Source organism: Lipotes vexillifer, unplaced genomic scaffold, assembly GCF_000442215.2.
Source record: "Lipotes vexillifer unplaced genomic scaffold, Lipotes_vexillifer_v1.1 scaffold1272, whole genome shotgun sequence".
In the NCBI taxonomy this organism is placed as follows: Eukaryota; Metazoa; Chordata; class Mammalia; order Artiodactyla; family Lipotidae; genus Lipotes; species Lipotes vexillifer.
Genome location: NW_006779909.1, coordinates 872,686 through 897,832, shown reverse-complemented (window position 1 = coordinate 897,832; position 25,147 = coordinate 872,686). Strand labels below are relative to the sequence as shown.

The 25,147-nt window shown below is 41.1% G+C and overlaps 1 protein-coding gene across 2 annotated transcripts in view; it reads left to right on the top strand.

Annotated features, from left to right (window-relative positions):
* The window catches only part of APBB2 (amyloid beta precursor protein binding family B member 2), a 384,765-nt gene that overhangs the window by 56,129 nt on the left and 303,489 nt on the right, over window positions 1-25,147 (top strand). Inside the window, exon 2 of one of the 2 annotated variants that reach the window (XM_007453039.1) lies at window positions 17,109-17,269. The gene's annotated coding sequence lies outside the window, so the exon portion shown is untranslated. Of the gene's footprint in view, window positions 1-17,105; window positions 17,270-25,147 lie in introns of those variants that run through there. The other variant, XM_007453040.1, reaches the window with a different exon arrangement.

Here is a 25,147-nt window from a genome sequence, read left to right as displayed (position 1 = left end):
GGCTGTTGGTTATTTCTGTGGCTGTGTTCAGCTTCCTGAAGTCTCGTTTGGCATCCTCACTGATGACTAGGGTGCAGTCTTTCTGATCTATCTAGTATTTTTAAAAAATCATCCCCTGTGTTGAGAAGGAAAGTCTGGAATACCCTAGCATTTGTAGGGCAGGGAGAAGGGAGGAAGCGTGGTGTTCTTGGGCACTCTGACTAATTGCTTAAGTAGCAGGGATTCTGTCACTTCCTTTCTAAGGCCTTGTGATCTCAGACCCTTGTCCTCCCCATCCAGGCCGGCAGCACCTGGGAGGCCCCTGCCCGTTCCTGACAGCCCGCTTGCTCCAGGCCCTGGATCAGTGCCTCACAGTTGTCTGAATTACTTCTCCATCCTTGTTTTCATCCTTTATGTTTCCCAATAAATAGCATTGTTTCTCCGGCACCCACAAAGTAGCATCCTGTTTTTTTTTTTTTTTTTTTTTTTTTGCCCTTAAGCCTATCGCTTTCCTCCTTAATGTTATTTCTTCATTTTCTTTGGATGTGTCTATTTATTTTCTGTTCATTAAGCTGAAAATAGGTTTACAAGCTTCTCTTATTTATTCCAGGGATGAGATTCCAGTTTATAGATTATCCACATCCCTTTGCTTTTTCTGCAGCTTTGAGGCACTTTACAGCTCATGGAAATTTCCTAATAACAAGGAAAGTAATATCTCTATAAGATTTGACAGATTACATAAACATTTCATAGAGAAAATAACATACTAGACTTAAGAGTTGAGAAGACTAATAAAAAGAAATGAAATTAAGTTATTTGTAGCCAGGGGGATGGACCTAGAGTCTGTCATACAGAGTGAAGTAAGTCAGAAAGAGAAAAACAAATACCGTATGCTAACACATATATGTGGAATATAAAAAAAAAAAATGGTTCTGAAGAACCTAGGGGCAGGACAGGAATAAAGACACAGACCTACTAGAGAATGGACTTGAGGATATGGGGAGGGGGAAGGGTAAGCTGTGACAAAGTGAGAGAGTGGCATGGACATATATACACTACCAAACGTAAAATAGGTAGCTAGTGGGAAGCAGCGGCATAGCACAGGGAGATCAGCTCGGTGCTCTGTGACCACCTAGAGGGGTGGGATAGGGAGGGTGGGAGGGAGACGCAAGAGGGAGGAGATATGGGGATATATGTATATGGATAGCTGATTCACTTTGTTTGAAAGCAGAAACTCACACACTATTGTAAAGCAATTATACTCCAATGAAGATGTTAAAAAAAAAAAAAGGGTGGTGCCGAAGCCCAGGCGCCTAGAGCCCGTGCTCAACAACAGGAGAAGCCACCGCGATGAGAAACACAGGTACCACGATGCCCCTGCTCGCTGCAAGTAGAGAAAGCCCACGCGCAGCAACGAAGACCCAACACAGCCAAAAATAAATAAATTTATTTTAAAAAAAAAGAGTTGAGATGGCTAGATTTTAACCTGGTTTGAATTTCCATTCACAAACTGTGGGTCTTTGGACAAGTTATTTTTACCTTTTCCTACCTCAGTTTTCTCATCCGAAAAATGGAAATCTCTAGGGGGTGGTGGGAGATGATGTGTTCTTGGTACTGATTAAATTTAATAAACATTAGCTAATATTACTGTGGATATTGTGATCTTATTGAACTTCACAGTATAGTGGTTTTTTTTGTTTTTTTGAGGTAGATCAGGTCACCTTCTCCATTTTTATCTATTTCCGTTAAGTCATGTATTCCTTTCCTTTTGCCTAGGAAAAAGAGAGAGAAGGAAGGGAGAGATTTAAGGCTAATAAATTCTATTTATAGCTGTAGCATCACGGCTTGGTGAGTTTGAGATTTTCCCTAAAATCCTCTCCTGGAGGAGGAGGCAAAGGGTGAGTGGAGGACTCCTTTCTGTATCTTTGTACTCCAGGTTATTCTTGGTTCAGTACCACCTGAGAGGACCTGGGGGTGGGGTGGGGTGTGTGTCTGGAGCTTCTCCTTCAGTTCACTTTCATTGTCCTTGATTTATTTATTTATTTATTTATTTATTTATTTATTTTTTGCGGTACGCGGGCCTCTCACTGTTGTGGCCTCTCCCGTTGCGGAGCACAGGCTCCGGATGCGCGGGCTCAGCGGCCATGGCTCACGGGCCAGGCGCTCCGCGGCATGTGGGATCTTCCCGGACCGGGTCACGAACCCATGTCCCCTGCATCGGCAGGCGGACTCTCAACCACTGCGCCACCAGGGAAGCCGTGTCCTTGATTTAGAACCATGTCCAGGGCTCCTGAGTGCAGGTGATAGGCCGGGAGGCAGTGTGGCGCAGTGGGCAGATATGCCCACTGTACTATAGAACCTTCTCGGCTCTTCGGCTGAACCTCTCTGCTCTTCGGTTTCTTCCTTTGTACAGGAGCTGTGCCATGGGATGATCTAGAGGAGCGGGACATAGGTATGAAGGGCATGACACACTTACCCAACGTTGCTTACCCATTGTTGGCTCCTTTTCGGGTTTAAAATGTGTTTCTGAGTCGTGCAACGGAGGGCTCCTGCTAAAGGGATTTTGGGCCACAGCACACAGGTTGCAGCGGCATTTGGTGGGCAGTGGTAGCTTCGAAAACACCCCACCCTGCCAAGAAAGGCTGGTCTGGTAGAGTTGGGACTTGTTTTCAGCCAGTGTCTGACCTTTGGGTGGGCATGAGAGTGACATTGCTTTGTCAAAATACACCTTCTGGGCTCTAAACCTGACCTACTGCCCAGACATGTACCTTTTGGAAAAGGTTCCTAGGTGCTCCTGATGCCAGCCTGGCTTAGAGCCACTGCTTTAGACAAATCAGTGTGACTGTTAATCCATTCGGTTCTCACACCAGCCCTACGAGTTCCGTGCTGTCATTATGCCCCTTCTGCATGACATGTCCAAGGTCACACGGCTAGGATGGGGTGGAGCCAGGTTTTGAGCCCCAGTGACCTGGCCTTGGAGTCCGTGCCCTTGTCCCTCTAATTGTGTTTTCCTCCTCTCTTAATCAGAGATAGAATTGCCTTGGAAATGGGCTTTGGAGAGTTTAGTTCTTACTTAAGGGCTGGGGGAAATTTGGTAAGAACCAGCGGCTTCTTTTTTTTACTGACCCTGCATTATTTCTTGGCGTATCCTGGCCTGGTTCAGATTTCAAGAAGATTCATACGTTGGAGCAGGTGTGTGTCCTGGCAGGTGGGGATGAAGGCAGTAGAGCAAATTGACAAGCCCGCCTCGCATGTTTGCAACTTCTGCTCTCCTGCTTACTCTTCAGTAGGGGTTAGCTTGCTCCAGGGGTGAGAATTTGGGGGTCATTTCTTTGGCTTTTTCCACTATAGCCAAAATGCTAGACTGAGTGCACTTCAAGGGTGGCTGGTCCTTTGAGACAGCCTGAGGAGAGTGGCTTTCATTTCGTCTGTACTCGGAAAAGAGCGGAGCACAGTTCCCGAGGGCCTGCTGGCTCACGGCTTTAACAAGCCTGGCGTTAGATGGTCTTGGAGGACAGATTTCACGCGGGAGCCGTTGCAGCCTGGGACAGAGTGTTTGATAGTCTGGGGCATACGTGCTTTATACTGACCTGCCCAAGAAAGTTGTGGAGCCCTCAGACAAATGCAGCAGGTGTGAAAGAACAATAAAAACAGCCACTTGCTGTGTGCCAGCCACAGTGCTAAGGTCCTTTAGGACACTAGCCCTCATCCTCATGCCATCTGGAAGGTAGATGTTATGGCCCCCTTTTTATAGAGGAGGAAATGGACTCAGCAAGTTAAATGATGAGCCAGTCTCAAGGTCACACAGATAATAAGTGATGCAATCAGGATTTGAACCCATTTCTCTCAAGACTCCAAAACCTGTGAACTTTCCTAATACTTTCCTAAAACTGTGTACTCAGCTTCACAGTAGACATTAATTTGCAGATAAAAGTTTTCTCTTCTCTCTTCCTAATATAACATCAGGGTTTACTTTTGGATAAAGCAAATAAAATAAGCACTGCTAAATGTTATCCTGAAATGAAAAAAGGAAAAAGGAATGAATGAGTGAAGGAATGAATGAATGGATGGACAAATGAAGCTGGATTGGTGATGGATTTAGAGAGCACAGGGAGATTCAGTGTGCTCAGGAGCTCCGGTAATTTCCTTCAGAACAATGTCTTTTGGGGATTTCTATCCCTCTTTTGTTAAAATTATACAGGATCTGGACCATGAAGGAGCAGTTTGTATTTTTAGCTACATTTGATTTGTGACTTCTTTACTCTTGAATTTCCCCCCTCAATTAACTGTATTCCTATTCCTCCCCTTTTCTTTTCTCCCACTTGTCCTTTCTAGTAGGTTTTGCTTGCCAGTATTACTTGGTTTCAGGTGGATAAAGTATGTAATTTTAATAGTCGAGATTTCTTTGAAAAAGCCTGAGAAAGATTAATAAATCCATATCTATCAATGTATGAGCTGTGAAAATATAGGATGAGCTTTCCAACAAATGTTATTATTATAATAATACTTATGGTTCCATTTCCACGTCGGCCATTACAGATGCCCTGAGGAAACAAACATGGGGAAAATTAGATGTGGTCATATTAATTATGATTTCACTTCTGTGGTTAAATAGATTTCCAGCTAGAGCTGGAGTTGCTTCTTAATTAAACAAATACTTCTTGAGGGCCTGAAATCTGCCGCACCGTGTACTAGTTTGTGATTTCACCTGTTCTTTGGGTAGCAGCACCATTTATGCTTTGAGTTGGTTTTTTAAATTCTTAGCAGCCGCTCTCAACATAATTTATTAGGCCAGAGTTTAGGAATGCTGTTCCGTGAAAGCCCCTTTCCCACATGCTTGAAGGGTAATACGAATTACGAATTTCAAATACGAATCCTGGACTTAGGGTTTAGAATTTAGAAACTTTCATTAGATTTTTATTGAAACATGAGCTGTTTCATACACTGTGGATATCATTAAATTATTATTAGCAAAATATCAAATTACTTGACTTAAAAACATTTAATAATGACCAGAGGCATCAATTTGAAGTCCTAGTTCAAACTACTTATGATTTAAAATGAATCAGATGACTCACAGACTTGGATTGGGTGGCATGACTGGGTAGAGCCGGGTTCTGGTCTCTGCCCATCAGCTGTGTGACCCTGGGTAAGCCTTTCAACATTCTGGGCTCTGGTGTGCTCCTCTGTTGAGTAAGGGATTGGATGGATATGCTGTGACCTCCCTGCTGGTTCCTACTGGCTCAGACTCTGTGGGAAGAGAAATACAAGATGTTGACACATGGGCCAGTGTGTTGGAGAGAGAGTTTTTTTCTTGGTAGAGGGACTTTTTTTTTTTATTATTATTATTATTTAAAAGTATATTTATTTAGTGCTGTGCTGGGTCCTCGTTGCTGTGCGTCCACTTTCTCTAGTTGCAGCGAGCGGTGGCTACTCCTTCGTTGTGGTGTGTGGGCTTCTCATTGTGGTGGCTTCTCTTGTTGTGGAGCATGGGCTCTAGGCATGCGGCCTTCAGTAGTTGTGGCATGTGGGCTCAGTAGTTGTGGCGCACGGGCTTAGTTGCTCCACGGCATGTGGGATCTTCCCGGACCAGGGTTTGAACTCATGTCCCCTGCACCGGCAGGCGGATTCTTAACCACTGCGCCACCAGGGAAGCCCTGTAGGGGAACGTTTAAAATGAACTATCTAGAGGTTGAAAGAACTACAGTCCATCAATCCATAAAGAATAAGAATACAGAAGTTAAAAAGAAATGATTGGGAGTTTCTTGTACTCATTCAGAACAACGATGCTGTACTCACCCCAATTCCCGGTTATTGAAACCCAACCAGGAAAGGGACTTCCTTAAGCAAGGACTAGCCTTTGTTTGACACATTGCATTTGCTCTACGGTTGCTAGGTAGGTTTGTGCCATTTTATACATTCTAGTAGGAATGGGTGGTGGTTGGAGCTGGGCTGAGCAGTGTGTCTACATATTAGAAGCATATTTCATATCTATTAGAAACTGCCACTGTTGGAGGAAAGAAAGTGTGCTGCCTTAAAAGATTCATCAGTATTGAGCTGATTCAAACAGTTGGAGACTTGGGGGAGAAATTGGAGCTTAGTAAATGATTTCTTGCTGGTGCTGTTGTATTCCATTTCTCTCTGTTCATTTATGGAGAGAATGATGAATGTATCAAAGGGGTGGCAAAGTATATAAAGACCAGTGTTCCTTAAATCTCAGTAATTTATGGACCTCTTTATTTAAAGGAAAAATTTCTCACAAATTCCCGGTACTAACATAAATATTTTTATTATGAAGTAGGCTTAAATATGCCTGAACATAAAACTAGGTGTAAACTCCTTATGCTTCCAGCTCTTATATAACTATAAAACAATGACAAATTTATAGAGTAAATTCAAGCAAAACCAATAACATTCAAATTAACATCAATTTATCACGACAGATAATCTTCTGGGCTAAAATTAAACCTCTCCTTGGAAATGTGATCCTGGTGCTGACAGCCAAAGTCCCAGTTCATTTCTCCTTCTACTTCCCTATATTCAAACCTTCCTTCATATAAAGCACCTTCATTTGGCCAGAATGTATGATTTTGTTTTTAATTTAGCTTCATTTATTTTTCTTCCTTGTCCTTGATGATTAAATTCATACTGCTAGGTGCCATGATGATTAGAAACAGAAAAGCAAACCCACTTTTGATCAAGCCAGAAGTTGGGACTTGGTGCCTCGTTGCATTGGGGTGGGTAGTGGAGGAAAGAGTAGGGTCATTGGTACTTGCTTTACTGGGCTTCAGATTTGGGTGAAAGTGAATGGTGTCATTCAGCAAAATGTGGAAACAAAGGAGAAAAAGTAGGTTTTGAGAGAAGATGATTAGTTTGAGACACAGGTTTCTAGCAGTGTGGTGGACTGGATACTCAAATGCACTTCCTCACTAAAGCATTGTAATCTGGATTAAACATTTTTTAATGCACTTTTGGGATCACAGGAACTAAGACATCTCCAAAGTGTCAACCATGAATTAGTAAGGTAAAACCCAAGCTGGGAGCTTTCTGTGTAAACAAACACAGAAGATGGGTTGCCTTCACCAGTGTGGTTGGATACTAAGCCTTGGGTGAGTCACAGTTAGACGAGCCTGCATTCCATTAGGACCTGTAAAAGAAGCTAAAGTAGCCCAGATAGCGCCCATTGGCTTTTGGCAGAAGCTAATGCAAATCCTTTCTGGAGGAAGGCATGCCTACTTTAGACCTTAGGATTCTCCTAAGATCAACCAAATAAGAGTTGAGGATCCAAGATTTCTAATCCTACTAGAAAATGAGCCACCAGGAGTGAGGGTCATCAGAAACAAACAAAGAACAATAGGCTTAACCCTGAGGACTTTAGATATTAAAATTATCTGATACAGAATGTAAAATAACCATTTTGAAATGCTTTAAGAAATAAAATATATAATCACAAATAAGTGCAGAGAGCATGAGGTAAAAATTGACCAGACTTGGGGAAAGGTGGTGGGGGAAGGATAAATTGGGAGTATGGGATGCACATTACCATTTATAAAATGGATAAACAACAAGGATTTACTGGATAGCACAGGGAAATATATTCAGTGTCTCGTAGTAAACAATAATGGAAAAGAAGTGAAAAAAAGAATATAGATATATACATATATGTGTATAACTGAATCACTTTGCTGTATACCTGAAATTAACACAACATTGTAAATCAACTATACTTCAATCAAAAAAAAAAGGAGACTTCCCTGGTGGTCCAGTGGCTAACACTCCGCATTCCCAATGCAGGGGGCCTAGGTTCCCTCCCTGGTCAGGGAACTAGATCCCACATGCCACAACTAAAGTTCCCGCATGCTGCAGTGAAGATCCTGTGTGCCGCAACTAAGACCCAGTGCAGCCAAATAAATAAATAAATATTTTTAAAAAAATGACCAGACATATTATTCAGCCATAAAAAAGAAGGAAATTCTGCCATTTTTGACAACATGGATGGACCTTGAAGGCATTGTGCTAAGTGAAGTAAGTCAAAGACAAACACTGTATGATCTCCCTGATATGTGGAATCTAAAAAAAACCCAGACTCATAGAAACAGAACAGAGGTGCCAGAGGTGGGGGATGGAGGAAATGGATGAAGGTAGTCAAGATACAAACTTCCAGTTACAAGAAAAATAAGTTCTGGGTAGACAGTGTACAGCATGGTGACTATAATTAATAAAACTGTATTGTATATTTGAAAGTTGCTAAGAATGTAGATCGTCAAAGTTCTCATCATAAGGAAAGAACTGTAACTATGTGAGGTAATTGATGTTAATTAAACTTACTGTGGTAATCATTTTGCAGTATATACATAGATCAACTTATGTTGTACACTTTAATACAATGTTGTATGTCAATTATATCTCAATAAAGGGTGTGTGTGTACAAGGGCAACATAAATCTAGGTGTTTGGTTGTTACTGGAAAAAAATTAACCAGGCAGATTAGGGGAAAAAAGAACAAAACCTAAGGGAAAAAATTATAACTGTTGACATAAAAACTCAATAAATTAGATTGGCAACAGCTAAAGAAGCAATTCATGAACTAGGAAAAAAGATTTGAAGAAAATAACCAGAATGTAACATAGAAATGAAAAGAAAAACATGAAGGTGTATTTGAAGACTATAAAGCCTATGATGAGATCTGTTCAGAGTCCCAGAAAGATGATAGAAGAAATAGAGGGAAGTAATATTTGAGAATCTAGTGTACAAATAATTTCCAGAGAGAGTTCATAAAGAACATAAATGACCGGTGTTCCTTAAATCTGAGTAATTTATGGACAAGATAAGGGGGGGAAGCACAGCATATACCAATAGGATAAACAAACAGAAGTCCACATCTAGACATAGGAAAACTTAAATACACCCAAATAAGAAAGATGATTGTAAGAATACCCAGAAAAGAAAGATAGATTGTTAATCAAGGGAATAATAGACTGACAGCTGACTTCTCAGCAATAATGGAAGCTGGAAAAATATTTTCAAAATGCTGAAAGAAAATACTATTGGTTGTATATCAACAAAACTGTCATTCAAGGAAAAGGCAAAATATGCTTTCCAAAAAAATTAAACCTTACCATAGCCGACCTTTACTTAGAAACTTCATAAAGGATGTGCTTCATGGAGAAGAAAGTGATTCCAGAAGGAAAGTCTGAAATGCGAAAAGGAATGATAAAGAAATTGGTGAACTTGTAGATAAATCTCATTAAAATTAAATTTAGTTCCTCAGTCATATTAGCCAAATTTCAAGGCACATGTGGATAGTGACTACTATATTGAACAACACAAATATGGCACATTTCCGTCATCGAAGAAAGTTCTGTTGGATAGCTCTGTTGTGGAACGATGGAAGGGAAATACACTAAGATAATCTCTGCGGTTCATTGATTTAAGTTGCCACTGTTGATTAGAGCCACCATTATACTATGTGTATAAGATTTTAAGAAAAACATTGCCAAAAATGTTTAAGATGCCGTTTTTGTAAGGCACATCTCCATATTACCTGTGTGAAAATGGAAGAAATGTGCCTCTTAGAATGGATGCAATATGGAGTTAGAGCATGAATGAACCAGGAATTGAGATCCAAGTAGGTTGGACATAGAATAGTCAAGAGAGAGAAAGCATGGTGTGTACTTGGCATAGAGCGTGTCTTAATAAATGTTTGATGAATGCATGGGTGATGTATCGGATGGGCGTCTTCAGACTATCCTGGTAGCTGGACTTGGCATCGTGGTCGAAGTCACCCAGAAAGTTTGTATGAAGTGTGAGGAGAGTCAGGATGAAGCTTTGGTGAACACCATTGATATTCTAGTGGTCATATAGAAAGGAGCCTAAGAAGGAGCCCGAGAAAGATCTTTCAGAGAGGTGGGGAAGAACCAGAGAGAACTCAGGCCACCTGAGAACAAAGGGTAAGGAGGTGAGATGCTGCAAGGACTCTGTTAAGATAAGGCATATGTATTCCTGAATAAGCATCAGCCTGCCCTATGTGATAGGAGAAGCACTGAGAATCACAAAGGCATCAGTGATTATTTCCACCAGAACATCTGAGAAGGCTTCATGAAGGAGGTGATGTTTGGGCTGGGCCTCAAAGGACGAGTAATTGGCACATCAGAGTAGTAGGCTGAGACGGTCTAGGCAGGTGGAGTAATACTAATAACAGCATGAAATTGTGAGAAGGTGTGAAGCCCTTGGCAGTAACTCCCAATGAGGCCAACTTCACTGTGTCCAGCTTTTTTCTAGGTAAAGGGCTAATGTTGGTGAAGGAGCATGTGTTCCCTAAGATCAGAAGCATACTTCTACTGATCTTAAGTTGGAATGGAAGGCAGTTAAAATAACTGCATACCTGACCAGACACCTCCCTATGCTCTGAGTAGACCACACTTTATATATGATTTTTCCAACATTATCTCAGGTTATACAGTTTATTACTGAATTTTGGGATTTAAGTTCTGTATTAATGCCGATGGTATATTATTAAGATGATTAATCGTATGCCATCCTTAGACTACAGAGTGGGAAACAGATTTAGCTTGCTAAAGTTCACCAGATCAGAGTGCTAAGAAAATATGCAGCAGATAAGACTTGGGCAAAAATCCCAGATTCTTGATTTAAAAGCTGTGTAACATCAGTCAAGTTATTTGACCGCTTCATACTTCAAGTTTTCCCATTTAAAAATAGGCATAATAATAGTTCCTCCTTCAGGATGGATGTGAAGATTAATAGAAAGAACTTAGCAAAACAGTTATTCATTATTATAATAAAAACATTCCAGTACTTATTTCAATAAGGAAATACACTGTATCAGTGGTTCCCAGCTGTGGGAATGATGTGCATCAGCATCATTTGGGGCCAGTTAGAAAAATAAAGATTCGTGAACACTACCCCAGACCTAGTACATCAGAGCACCTGGGCTTTGGACTTTGTATTTTTTGGTAGGAACTCCAGGTTTAGGAACCCTTGCTCTTGGGCTGAGTAGCATTTTGGTCATTGTTTTACCTGCATATTTACGTTCTTCTTTGCTCTACAGTATTTTGAACATTGGCTCTCGGTATTTGTTGAGTATGTGAACTTTCAGGTTTTTAATCCAAGAGATCATTGTGTGACTCTTCACTCCTGTACCTTCCTTTCTCTTTCTCCTCCTTTCCTCATCTACCTCCCCATCGTCCCATATTGAATTTTTAGACAGTTGGGTTGACTTATCTCCTGGACAGCCTAGTTCTCAGCACCTCCCCCCAATCTCTTTTAAATAGATTTTATTTTATTTTAATTTTTATTTTTTTGTGTGTGGTACGCGGGCCTCTCACTGTTGTGGCCTCTCCCGCTGCGGAGCACAAGCTCTGGATGCGCAGGCTCAGCGGCCATGGCTCACGGGCCCAGCCGCTCCGCGGCATGTGGGATCTTCCTGGACTGGGGCACGAACCCGTGTCCCCTGCATCGGCAGGCGGACTCTCAACCACTGAGCCACCAGGGAAGCCCTAAATAGATTTTTAAAAGAAACTTTGTGAAGGCAGACATTTGGCATGTTAAAATTGAACTTCAGTTTACACTAAGATTAATAATTCAACTTTTTTTATCCTTTGAAAAAAATGGCTACAGGAAATGCTTCTAAAATAACTTATATTCCCCCTGTTAAAACTGAGGTTGTGTTTGGATAGATTCCAGCATTTGTTCTTTTTCCTTGGGAGTGGGGTAAGATGTGGGAGTGTTCTCCATGCCAAAATACACAAATTTAATCCCTCAGACCTAAGAGTACCTTTCATATGATGGCAGTTATTTGGTATATTGTAAAATGTAGCCTGGGAGATTTAAGAAATAAAGTATTTACTGTATTTAGATCAATTAGAATATTCCTTTTAACTTTTGTGTGTGGATATTTTGGTGAAAAAAAAAAGCATTGTATTGCAGCAGAAGTAGCCTTGCTAGTTAAATCTGTTTAGTTCATGTATTTTGCATTTCATTTGGATGAGGAAATGTCAGCTTCATTAGGGCAGAAATTTTGTTCAATGCTAAACCCCCAGCGCCTAGAATAGCGCTTGGCACATAGTGAGTGTTTAATAAAACTGTACGAAGTGAATGAGGTAATAATTAACCAACCCAAACTAAAAACCACATCTACCACTTCTCACTGAGAAATTTCCTCAAGGGCTTGTGAAGGTAACAATACCTGAAATTTGTCTGGTATTCGGATTAGAGGCTGCCTGCATGTTCCCATGGCCCCCTGTGCCTCTCACAAATCACACTGTGTCCCTTCACTTAGGTCCTTGCAGGAAGGAACTGGGTGCCATGTTCATGGTAGTATCCACAGGGCTGTATCTGGCAGCTTTGTAGTTTCTTAAGTAAATATTTGTTGAATGAGTACATAAAGCTTAAAAAATTTCGGTAATGCCTTTATATTTGGTTTCATTGGTTGACAATCCCATGAAGCTGGCTGTTTTACAAATGATGGAACTAAGGTTAAAGAGTGTAAATTAGTTATTCCAGAAAGCCTTGGGTCATAAGTAGCAGAGCTGGGACCACAACCTCTATGTCTGCTGATTTCTTTGTCCCTTGTTCTTTCCGGAACAGCCTTTAAAACATTAGGAAGCATAAATTCCTTCCCCACCTCCCCCAACTGTTGAAACCCCCTTTACTTGAGAGCATGACACGGGACATTACTAGGTGAAACCTTTTCCAGATTGTCATCATGTCTCCACAAACTTTGTTGGGTGGCAGTTTTGCTTACTTATAATAGATTCTTTTCAGTTTCTGGTGATGGGTAATTTAAAACAAACCCAGGGCTTCCCTGGTGGCGCAGTGGTTGAGAGTCCACCTGCCGATGCAGGGGACGCAGGTTCGTGCCCTGGTCCGGGAAGATCCCACATGCTGCGGAGTGGCTGGGCCCGTGAGCCATGGCTGCTGAGCCTGCGCATCCGGAGCCTGTGCTCCGCAACGGGAGAGACCACAACAGCGAGAGGCCCGCGTACCGCAAAAAAAACAAAACAAACAAACAAACAAAAACCCAGCCCTGTCCCAAACATTTTAAGATGTGAAATTATCAGTACTTTCAGTCTAAGATTTTAAAATCAAATTTCCAGTGCCATGAGAGGAATGTTCTCTGACATATTCTTGCCTGATCATTTTGAGAGAGAAATTTCAGAAGTATTGAATCGGCTTGGCTGATATTTCTAGAATCAGGCTCAAGATTCTAGAAAAGGAGAAACTTTCCCTTTTATGTTAAAATAGGGAAAAAAAAATGCTGGCCATCCATTTAAGATTCTCAGATGGTGGCAGTGTCTGGGGGTACGTTTTGCCAAAGGCGTTCACTGAAGCTAAAGAACCAAACAACACACAGCCAAGCTTCCAAGTAAGAAAGGATTTCAAAATCAGTGCATCCGATCTAATTCTAATTTGTTTAGTCTCTATTGAGAAAGATAATTTGTTGACTTCAGCAAGATTATGGCCAAATTGATTGGCAGGTCAGAGTTTATTCTACCAGCCTGCTAAATTTAAACTTCCTGCCATTACCTTACAAATGACTTTAAAGAGTTCCTTGAACAATACTCACCACCAAGCTTTGATTTCGCTGTGAAATAGCAACAAGAATCTGATTCCTTTTGCCATCTGTGGACATTAACCTTTAGCATCCGATCTGAGGCACAGAAAAGAATGAATAAACTGTTGATATTGTATTTCCTTCAGGATCCAGCCATGGAAATAGATGGTGGGGACTTTAGGAGCAGTGTGGGGTGGAAAAAATTCGTGTCTTCTTTTTCGAGGGTGCCTGACTCCTGAGATGAGGCGGGATGGAGCCATTGTATTGGTCCCGGCACTCACAAAGGGAGCTCACATCATCCCTGGATGTGGCTTTTTTATTAGTGGCTTCACAGTTCCTGTCTTTGTGGCCCTGCTGCACAGTAGGCAAGGGGTGACGGAGGGAACTCAGTGAAGGCTTTTCAGGGAGTGTTTCTGAGTTTGTCACTGCCATCTGTCGTCTCGTCTCCCTTGCTCGTCAGGCTGTTCACATTTTGTGGGACTCGTAGGTTTCTGACTTGTGTGGGATGGACGCTGTAGGTAAACGCTGAGAAAGAAGTAGAGGTGAGCAGTGTTCCTGTACATCACTTAGAGGAAGAGAGAAAAGTTCTCCTCATCCCCAAGCTTGTAGCAGGCATAAGATAAGAAGCATTAGGATTATTTTATTTTAGTTTTTAGTGACTCTCTTCTTTTCTTTTCCATTTTTCTTTTTCCTCCCTCCCTCCCTCCCTTTTTTTTTTTAAACAATGTTTTATTGAAGTATAACTGACCTATAAAACTGTTAGTTCCAGGTACACAACATAGTGATTCACTGTTTCTGTACTTTACAAAATGATCCCCACTCTGTTTCTTACTTTTTGAAATCAGTAATATCTCGCCCCTAAAACTTGAGCTGTTTTGGAAGGAAGAGGCTCAGACTTGATGCCTGGTCATGTAGTAGATCATTTACTTCCAACACTGGGGCGAGCATGCATCCCTCCTCTCTCTTACAGGTGGCTCACAGGTGCCAGTGTCATTTTCTCTTGTTGAAAACCTCTTGTCCTGCTTTGAGCAGTGGGACTGTGCTGTCATCAGCAGGGCAAGTACTAGGACCGAAAAGCTTTCAGCGTGACAGGCGGTTTCTGTTCAAGACACCTGCTGCCCAAGCACACTGCAACCATTGTTTCTCTGACGGAACGGGTTCTGGGCAGAGCCTCGTCTATTTTAGGCAGGCTTTGAGTCTCTGGTTTTTTTCCTGCATGCATTTCATTTTTGATGGAATAAATTTCTGTCTTGTTCTACTGGTTTTGCTGATTATGAATTTAACATGTGCTGGTGGTTCATATGAACTTGTATTTCGAGGAGTGCATGCTGAGATGTTGTAGTGGCGGAAAGAGCACTTGGTCACAGTGGAGCCAGGCGATCTGGACTCTCACCCCTGCCCCACCAGCTGTGTGGCCTTGGGAGAGACATTTGACCTCTCTGGGTGACAGTGTCCTCATTTGTAAACTGAGGAGGTTGGCTTCTTAGAATGATGGACTGCCAAGTACCCTAGTGTTAAGATTCTACCATTGTGTTTTGTGTTTTCTGAGATGCTAGGAGTATCAGAAATGGAGTGTGGCAGTGTTCACTAAGGGCTCTGCCCCTGTGAAATCATAAGTAACACCAGGAGGCACTCTTTATTTTTTTATTATTATTTTTTTTTGCGGTACGCCGGCCTGTCACTGTTGTGGCCTCTCCCGTTGCGGAGCACAGGCTCCGGACGCACAGGCTCAGTGGCCATGGCTCACGGGCCTCGCCAGAGCTGGGCATGAACCCGTGTCCCCTGCATCGGCAGGTGGACTCTCAACCACTGCACCACCAGGGAAGCCCTGGGAGGCACTCTTTTTAATTAAGTGACAGTTGTATGGCATGGCTAGTGATAGAGAAGTTTGGATGCATTAGTTAAGGGAGAGGAATAACTCTGGGTCTTCTTGTTTCTTTGTGACAAGTTTGCAAAGTAACAAGATTTCTTGTTTCTGGAAAAGTAGTCGTTCAGCCCTGGGAGTGTTATTGGACATTCGGGTTTTGAACTTCTAAATGAAGAATTACAGAGTTCAGCTAAATGAAGACTTTTAAATTTTAGCTCTTATTGTTCAGATAAGAGGAAACCCACAGATCAGGCTAATATAGTATATTGATATCCCATTTCTGATTTGCATTCCCATACTGTTTAATAAGAAAAACCTTATTTAAAAATACTCTAATTCTACAAACAATATGTATTAATTGTAGAAAACTTGGAAAATACTGAGATGTAAACACAAATATTTCTAATTCCATGACCAAGAAATAGCTATTATTGTTCATAATTTGGAGCCTTTAGATTGTATACACTCAGTTTGTAGAACAAAACTGGGATTATACCACAGGTACATAACTTGATATCTTGCTTGTTTTCCTGCTGTGTTCCTTTCAAAATGATTTTTGTGACAGAGGTTCAAATGAAGGTGGAGATTAATGTAATATTATGCTTGACACACTTGTGACGGGGTCTGCTTTGACTTAACAGAAATAGAATTATGGACCTAGTATCTGAAAATAACATATGTCTCATTCCCTCTTGAACAGGCTTTTAATATTTAGCATATATTGATGTCATAACTATTGCTCTAATTAAGAAAGACTTCTTAAGCTATTCTTAATTGTTCACTAATTGCTTTTATAGGATTCCCTCATTTGAGTTTTCTGTTTCTAAATCGCTAGCTGCAATATCAGTGAACTTAAGTTATTTTAACAGTTTTTCTGAATGCCTTGATTCTTCAAGCTGAAGCATAGTAGCTAGTGTGGGCCAGGCCACAGGTTTGGCATGAAGTAGGATAGTTAAGTGGTTCCTTTTGCCTGAATATATTATACATTTGATAATATTTATGATTCGCTTGAATATTCGTTTTCATATATCATTTTCCTCTATTAGGAAATGAAAGATGATTAGTTTCCCCTTTGGATTATTTAGCCTATAAAATTTTCTGTTACACCATTCACTTTGCTTGAAAATACATTCTAAATCCTGAACCACGTTGGAATTTTTTATGACCTTTCCCTTATGTGTCTTTTGGTAGTGCCCTTTGAAGTCCTGAAATGTTTTTGTATTTGATTGAGATTAAATCTGGGTTTCATTTTACTTTTTTAAACATATTGAGCAAGTTAATTTTCTGTTCGGGTTCCTAAGGGGAATGATTCCAGCCCTCTGTGTCCCAAGAATCCAGACTGAGCCTTGCCAGAACATTCCTGTGGTTTTCCACAGGGCAGATGAATGTGTTCATGAAATTTTAGTTGTAGCTCATGTTTTCTGTGGTTAATTAAAACATCTGGCTTTTAAATTTTCCGCAAACAGAGCATAAGTGTTTGGCCAGACCTTTTCAGTAAGGATTAAATACTTCAGTCCTCCCCTCAGAATAGCCCAAACTTGTCTTTAGGACACCTTATAAACTGTTGTCTCTGTTCGTTAATGATTTTAAACGTTTGGAAGATGCTGGGGATTAGCTTGCCAAACATACACTCCTGAGAGAGTTTGTGACTGTGAATCCCTCTAATGGCTTCCGGCCTTCGCCCCTCCAGGTCGGAGCTGCCGTGGGGTGAGCAGCTGCTGTCCGTAGCCAAGCATGCTGTGGTCGGCTCTGCCCAGCCGTGGAACAGAAACATTTGCTGGATGGAAAATCCATAAAAGAAAGCTCCTGTGAAAGCCTGAGACAGATGATAACTTAAGCAAAATCAGGTTGGTACCAGATAAGAGAGGCTGGGTAAAATGGACTGGGTCAGATGGGGAAGGTGGTGTTCATTCCATGGGGTGTTTTTGAGACAGTCCCAAATAATCATTCCGAGTTATTTGAGAGATGCCTAGCATTGTACAGATGGCAGGTACAGCCTGACAGACTTCTGTGTACAGTGTATTGTGTGGTCTTCCTTTCTTTCCCGTCCTTGTTCCTCGCCTCTGTCCCATCCTCTCTCTCAGAAAAGAGAGGAGGATCTTAAGCTTAAGCAAACGTGTAAGAAGCCACAGCCAGAGGTCACCCATGATCACTCCATGATCTTGGCTTTATTTTGGAGAGAAAGCCGTGTCCTCGAGAAAGCCTGGACTTGTACTTTCAGAGACTTGCCCTCATTTGTGTTTCCATGCCAAGAAGGGTAGATTGTGAAGACTTGCCAAATTTTTGAGGGGGAGGCGTTCTTCTGTGTGTGTGCTCCTCCGGTTTGCTTGGCAAGTTTTTACTTACTTTTATCTCCCCCCAAACGAAAGCTGGCAGCACATTCATTTCCAGCAGTGTGTGCACTTGGCATTAAGATACATAGGATGGGGGCTTCCCTGGTGGCGCAGTGGTTGAGAATCCGCCTGCCAATGCAGGGAACACAGGTTCGGGCCCTGGTCTGGGAGGATCCCACATGCCGCGGAGCAACTAGGCCCGTGAGCCACAACTACTGAGCCTGCGCGTCTGGAGCTTGCGCTCCGCAACACGAGAGACTGCGACAGTGAGAGGCCCGCGCGCCGCGATGAAGAGTGGCCCCCGCTTGCCACAACTGGAGAAAGCCCTCGCGCAGAAACGAAGACCCAACACAGCCACAAATAAATAAATAATTAAAAAAAAAATAAAAAAATAATTAAAAAAAAAAAAAAAAAGATACATAGGATGGAGGAGAAGAAATGTCCTGAAAATAATTGGAATGTGACTAAATGCCACATAGCCTCCCTGTGGACCAGGAGAAGGAAACTGCATAAACAGCCTCACGTGTGGCACTAAGGTGGGAAAGAATTCATTCTGACAAAGAATATCATACAGGGACAGGCACTGCAAACACTTTCTGTTGAATATTCGGTGGTTAACTCAGCATTACACGTAATAAGCAGTGGATAAATACTCAGCAAAAGGGAGGGAGTCGGCGGTCCTGAGAGCCTGTGAAATAGTGAACGTCTCTTGGTTTTGCCTACCCAGCATCCCTTTCCTCCTCCTCTCAGTAAATCACCCAGATTTCCTCTGGGCTGTCAGTCACCCTTGCTTTGTTCTCAGCCCATATAGTTAGAGGAGGTGACTCCACTGCCTCTTTCATGGGCATGTGACATCAGCTTGGCTAGTCAGGGTCACAAGGGTCCGTTATGGAGGTATGGAGTTATGAAACCGTTGCAAAAAGGTTTTTCCTTTCTGTGGGTTTGTTAAGCCGGAGCTACTAGTGACCCTCTTTTCTACCACGGAGGGAAAACCTTTCTGAGAATGAAGTCAACACAGAGGAAATCAGAGCAGGGAGATGGAGGAAAAGGAATGGGGATGAGGGGGACACATGCACACATACACCCACCCTACACCCACAACTTACGGCCCTGGATTCGGCAGCCCCTAAAGCCAGCAACTCCAGTTTCACTCTCCAGGCAGGTTAGCTATTTAGTTTGAATTAGGTGTCCATCGCTTACATCTGAAAGCATCCTTCCAGGTAGGAGGTCTTAGCATGAAATGACTGTGGCATAGTCCCTGTCCTCGGGCTTCACAGTGATAAGCCAGATCAGTATTAGGTTAGCTGACCCACAGTGTGAAAAATGTATCACTAGAGGTAAGAACTAATTTCCGTGGGAGTAGAAGAGCTGGGGAATTAGGAATTCTGCTGGCTTGGGGAGAGACCAGCACAGAGAGCTGTTGTTTAACAAAGGAGAAACAGGAACATTTTTAGAACTGTATGTAATTCAATTACTTGCCTTTTGAGTCTGAAAGAAAGGGAGGCTTTCCAGAGCGTATAGTTAATTGCAGATAAGGAAGATAATTTCAGAGCTTCGCCAGCAGTAGAGTCTTGGTATTTACTGTACACACAATTGTTTCGGGAGCAGCCAAATGAGAGGTTATCAGAAAGTTGTCCAGAGTTTATTTGAACACCACAGGGGAACAGCTGCTCTTCTCAACAAAACGTCAATTGGCTTTCTGGTGTCAGCAGAATTCCGAGTGCTTCATGAACTTTAAAGATTTGTTTCTTCTTCTCCATGTTAGGCTTTATGATTATTATTTTATTTTTTATAATTGACCTTGTTTGACTTTTAAAAAATTAATAGTCTTTATTTTGGGGAAGCAGTTTTAGGTTACAGAAAAATTGAGCAGAAAGTAGAGTTTCCATACCCATAGCCCTGAGTTTTCTCATAATATTATTAACGTCTTGCATTAGTGTGATGTATTTGTTAGTTGATTAGCCAATATTGATTTATTATTATTAACTAAAGTCCGTAGTCTACATTAGAGTTGACTGTGTTGTACACTGTGGGCTTTGACAGCCTGTCTTTTGAACCAGCCTTTCGATAGGGATCGTGTTGAATCTCCAGATCAATTTGAGAAATATTGCTGTCTTACCAATGTTAAGAATTCTGATCCGTGAACATGGGGTGTGTTTCCATTGATTTAGGTCTTTCAAAATTTCTTTCAACTGTGTTTTCATTTTTTTTTTTAAACATCTTTATTGGAGTATAATTGCTTTAACAATGGTGTGTTAGTTTCTGCTTTATAACAATAGTTTCTGCTTTATAACAAAGTGAATCAGTTATACATATGTCCCCGTGTCTCTTCCCTCTTACGTCTCCCTCCCTCCCACCCTCCCTATCCCACCCCTCTAGGTGGTCACAAAGCACCGAGCTGATCTCCCTGTGCTATGCGGCTGCTTCCCACTAGCTATCTCTTTTACCTTTGGTAGTGTATATATGTCCATGCTACTCTCTCACTTTGTCCCAGTTCTCAGGGAACACAGCTTACACCTCCTTGTTAAATTTATTACAGTGTATTTTTTTTTGCTTTTTGATGCCTGTATAAATGGAATCATTTTTAAAATTTCACTTTCAGAGTGTATATACATTGTTAGTGTATAGAAATACAATTGTTTTTTGTATATTGCTCTTGTTTTCTTCTACCTTGTTGAACTTGTTTATCAGTACTAATAGTTTTTTAATTGTGTATATGACTTCTTTAGGATTGTCTATATACCAGATTATGCAATCTGTGAATAGAGATAGTTTTATTTCTTGTCCAGTATGGATGTTAGTATCATTTTACAGTGATTTGAAAACTTTACTGTGACATGAGAACTACAAAGTAACATGTTATGGAGATTCTAATGAAATCATCCTATTTTGTAGCTTTATGAAAAGGACAAAGGATGGTATTTATGAAATTTATCCCCTCGTAATTGAACTGGTAACTCAGTCAGTGAGCTTCTTAGCCATTCCTGTATCTTCTTTGGGGAAATATCTGTTTGAATCCTTTGCATATTTTTATATTGGGTTATTTGTCTGTAAGTCCCTTTTTGGATATATGATTTGCACATATTTTCTCCCAGTCTCTGGCTTGTCTTTTCGCTTTCTTAATGGTATCTTTTGAAGCTCAAACATGGAAAATTGTGATGAAGTTCAATTTATCATTTTTTTTCTTCCGAAGCTTATGATTTTGATGTTTCTAAATACTCTTTGCCTAACCAAAAGTTGCTAAGATTTTCTCATATGTTTCTTTCAAAACTTTTGTTGTTTTAGCCCTTACATTTAGGTCTATGATCCATTTTCAGTTAAGTTTTGTGTATGGTGTAAAGTTCAGGTATATGTTCAATTTCTTTTTTCTCTTCTCCTCTTCTCTTTTCTTTTCTCTTCTCTTCTTTCTCTCTTTCTCTCTTTTTTCCATATGGATATCCAGTTGTTCCAGCACCATTTGCTGAAAAGATTATCCTTTACCTATTGATTTATTTTGGCACCTTTGTAGAAATTTATTTATTTAAAAAATTAATTAATTTAATTTGTGTTTGGCTGTGCACTGGCTTTCTCTAGTTGCGTTGAGTGGGGTCTACTCTTTTTTTTTTTTTTTTTTTTTTTTTTTTTTTTGCGGTACGCAGGCCTCTCACTGTTGTGGCCTCTCCCGTTGTACAGCACAGGCTCCGGACGTGCAGGCTCAGCGGCCATGACTCACGGGCCTGGCCGCTTCACGGCATGTGGAATCTTCCCGGACCAGGGCATGAACCCATGTCCCCTGCATTGGCAGGCGGACTCTCAACCACTGTGCCACCAGGGAAGCCTGGGTCGACTCTTTATGGCGATGCGCGGGCTTCTGATTGCGGTGCTTTCTCTTGTTGCAGAGCGCGGGCTCTAGGTGCGCAGGCTTCAGTAGTTGTGGCACGTGGGCTCAGCAGTTGTGGCTCGCGGGCTCTATAGCGCAGGCTCAGTAGCTGTGGCGCATGGACTTAGTTGCTCCACGGCATGTGGGATCTTCCCGGACCAGGCCTCGAACCTGTGTTCCCTGCATTGGCAGCCAGATTCTTAACCACTGCGCCACCAGGCAAGTCCCTGTAGAAATTTAATTGACCATAAATGTAAGAGGTTTTTTTTTCTCTCTCTTCCTTACGTCAGTACCACACTTCAATTAAGTTTTTGCAATGCAATTTTTCTATGAAAAAGGTTTGTTCAAGAAATGGACCTAAGCTGCAGTATAGCTCCCTTTAAAAAAAAAAAAAAACTACTGTACCTTTGCTACGTTTCATCTCCGTTCCTGTTTGAGTCACTCTGTTGAAAGTATTAGTCTCTGGTTATTTCTCTTTGGGATAACAGTGGAAATCTGAAGTCATAGGAGAGAATGCAAATCAGTCTAGGTGCATTTTCTAGATTATTTTATTTCCAAAAAATACTTTGTTTTTCATAAAAGTGGTCAGCTTTTTTATGCCCATTATCCATTTGTATAAAACAGAGTAAATTTTTTTCATTACCTCTGTCTTAATCATTACCAATAATTACTGGCTGAAAGATTTATACATTTGGTATATTATTTCAAGAATTTCAAGTATTTTCATTAATGGTTATATGAATTGGGTCTTTTATACAGAAAAAGGTAAATTTTACAAAACAATTATTTTGCCAGATGGAAACTCTATGAATTGAAATGTCTTGGGTTTTGGGATTATAGTATGGTTTTATGTTTTCTGAAAATTGCACATTTTTTGTAATATAATTAAAATGCTAGCTACATTTTTATATCTACCTGTGCTATTTTTGCCTTTGTGTTGGTATGGTTCTCAATAGACTGCTGTGGAGACATTAAAATAATTATATTAGAAACACGAAAACTGCAAATTTATATCTCTTCTTTAGTTATAACTGTGAAAATTGTGAATGCATAGAGGTTAAAAAGGAAAAGTCAGTGCTTTATTGTGATGTTTGGATTCCAGTTGGCCTTTTTTTTGTTTTCTAGTAAAGTTACAATTTTGTTTGGGGAATGACTTTTATTTTTAATGTGAAAAAAATATAAATTTTGTCTTGGTGAAATTCAGACACATTTCTCTTCTCTGGCATATAGCTAAAAGCTGACTTCTGCTATTGGACTTTAATCAGATATTAAAATCACATGATTAGATTTAGAACATGTTTTCTGCCATTGCATTAATGGGTCAAGCCATGCCTCCCTGTTCCCGGAGGGCTCAGTTCTCCAGGATGGCTTATCTGCTTCCTGCTCTTTCTTGTAATCTTCTCATTTCCACCTGGGTAGAGCTCACGTGTTTTGTTACCTGGCCCCTTTGCTTTCCTTGCAGTCCTCTGGCTGATAATGTCACTTCATAAAAATGCACCCATGGGCAACATGGAATTACTCTTTTTATTTTCATTTAAAAGAAAAAGCAGTAGGTAAGCTTTCATTTATTTCTCTAGGATGTGGGTATCATGAATTTTTTTAACCCAGTCACTCCTTTCTGTCCTTTCTTTCTCTTTGGTGCCCTTTTAAAAATCTTTGTGACCTATTTGCAGAATGATGAATGACCTTATGAGGAGTATAGTATAATGTTCTAGGAGGATACGGTCCTATTGGTTTTGTTTTTCTTAGGGAGCTGAAACATACTAGGGCTGGGTGAGGGTAACTTCTTAACTGCCCTTTATTCTGAATAGAGCCTTGTGTTGACTGAAGTTAGGGGTTCGGAATGGCTGAGCCGTTGCAATTTGAGTTGTGGTACAATTACATTTCGTGAAGGCTCCTGCCTATTTATAATCATTTGGTCACAGAACCAGATCAACTTGGTCACATTCGGTGAGCCTGATGCAAGAATAAAGAGCATGTCTGGAACTTGCTTTCGTTAGGAGAAAGCACATTCTTGTGTAAACCTCTAATGAGGATGTTTATGACAAATATATGTACTGTATTACTTGAATTTGGAATATTACATCTTTTGACTTTTTGTCTTTATATTTTTTATGTTACATAATCTGTGAGGTATTAGATTTCCTTTAAAAGCCTTCAAAGATAACATACTCCAGTGACATGTAGTCAGTTTATTTTAGTGTAACTTCTGATATAAGAACAAGCGGTAGTTTCTCAGTACCATAGTGACCTGTAATGAATAAAACATTTAGTTTGATTATACTGTCCGAATAAGGCCTATAGTATTCATGACACGTTAACTGTTCAGAACTTCTGAAGTTTCCAAATTGATTATTATCTGCTGAGATAAGAATTCATCTTCATTTATAAACAAAAATAAGTCTATTGGATGTTTTTACGTAGACAGTATCCAAGCCAGTCATTTATTTAGAAAATGAATATCAACATCAGTCTAGCTTACATTAGGAAATTGCTCTGTGCAATTTGCTAGTGTGCCCTTTTTAAGAATGAAAAAATTAGTTTTTCCTGCATTCTTCATGCTGCTGAGGCCCTTTGAAGACAGAATTTAGAATCTTAGTAACTCCTCTGTGCTTGGTTTCATAAGGGTGGTTTTCTTGACGACTTTAGGTTGTAAACAGTTTGTGAGTGCTGTGGCTCCTTTCTGGTGTCTGGTTAAAGCTTGACAGTGGCTGTGCCTGGGAAAGTAGGAGGGTAGCTAGTGCCTTTACCAAAGACATCTCAGAAATAGAAAGTCTGGAGTTCCAACCAAGACTTTAGGTCCTCGATGATTCTAAACTTGGATTAAAAATGACCACTGATTGAGAGTCCGCCTGCCGATGCAGGGGACACGGGTTCGTGCCCCGGTCCGGGAAGATCCCACATGCCGCGGAGCGGCTGGGCCCGTGAGCCATGGCCGCTGAGCCTGCGCGTCCGGAGCCTGTGCTCCTCAACGGGAGAGGCCACAACAGTGAGAGGCCCGCGTACAGCAAAAAAAAAAAAAAAAAAAAATGACCACTGACCTTGAGGAGGCATTCATTTATGAGTGTTAAGAGATGCTGAGTTAATTTTACTTGGTTCAGTGCAATTCAGTTAAATTCCAAATGAACTTGTTAACGGTATTAACAAAGTCTACTTTGGTAGTTGCTGGAGGGGCCAAAATGAAGTATCCTGGAGGAGAGAGAGGCAGAATACAAGCCCTTCCAGGAGAGGTAACATTTTATTGAGCTTGTCCAGTGTGCTAAGGACTTAACACTTTCTCGGCTTCTGATGGGTTGGGACAGGGATGGGGAGAATCCTCACAACAGTTCTATGAGAGAGACAGTATTACCTGTTTTGTAGATAAAGAAGCTCAGGAGCTGAGAGATCAAATGGTTTTATCCAAGTTTCACATCTTGGATAATTTTTTTTTTTTTTTTTTTTGCGGTACGCGGGCCTCTCACCGTTGTGGCCTCTCCCGTTGCGGAACACAGGCTCTGGACGCGCAGGCTCAGCGGCCATGGCTCACGGGCCCAGCCG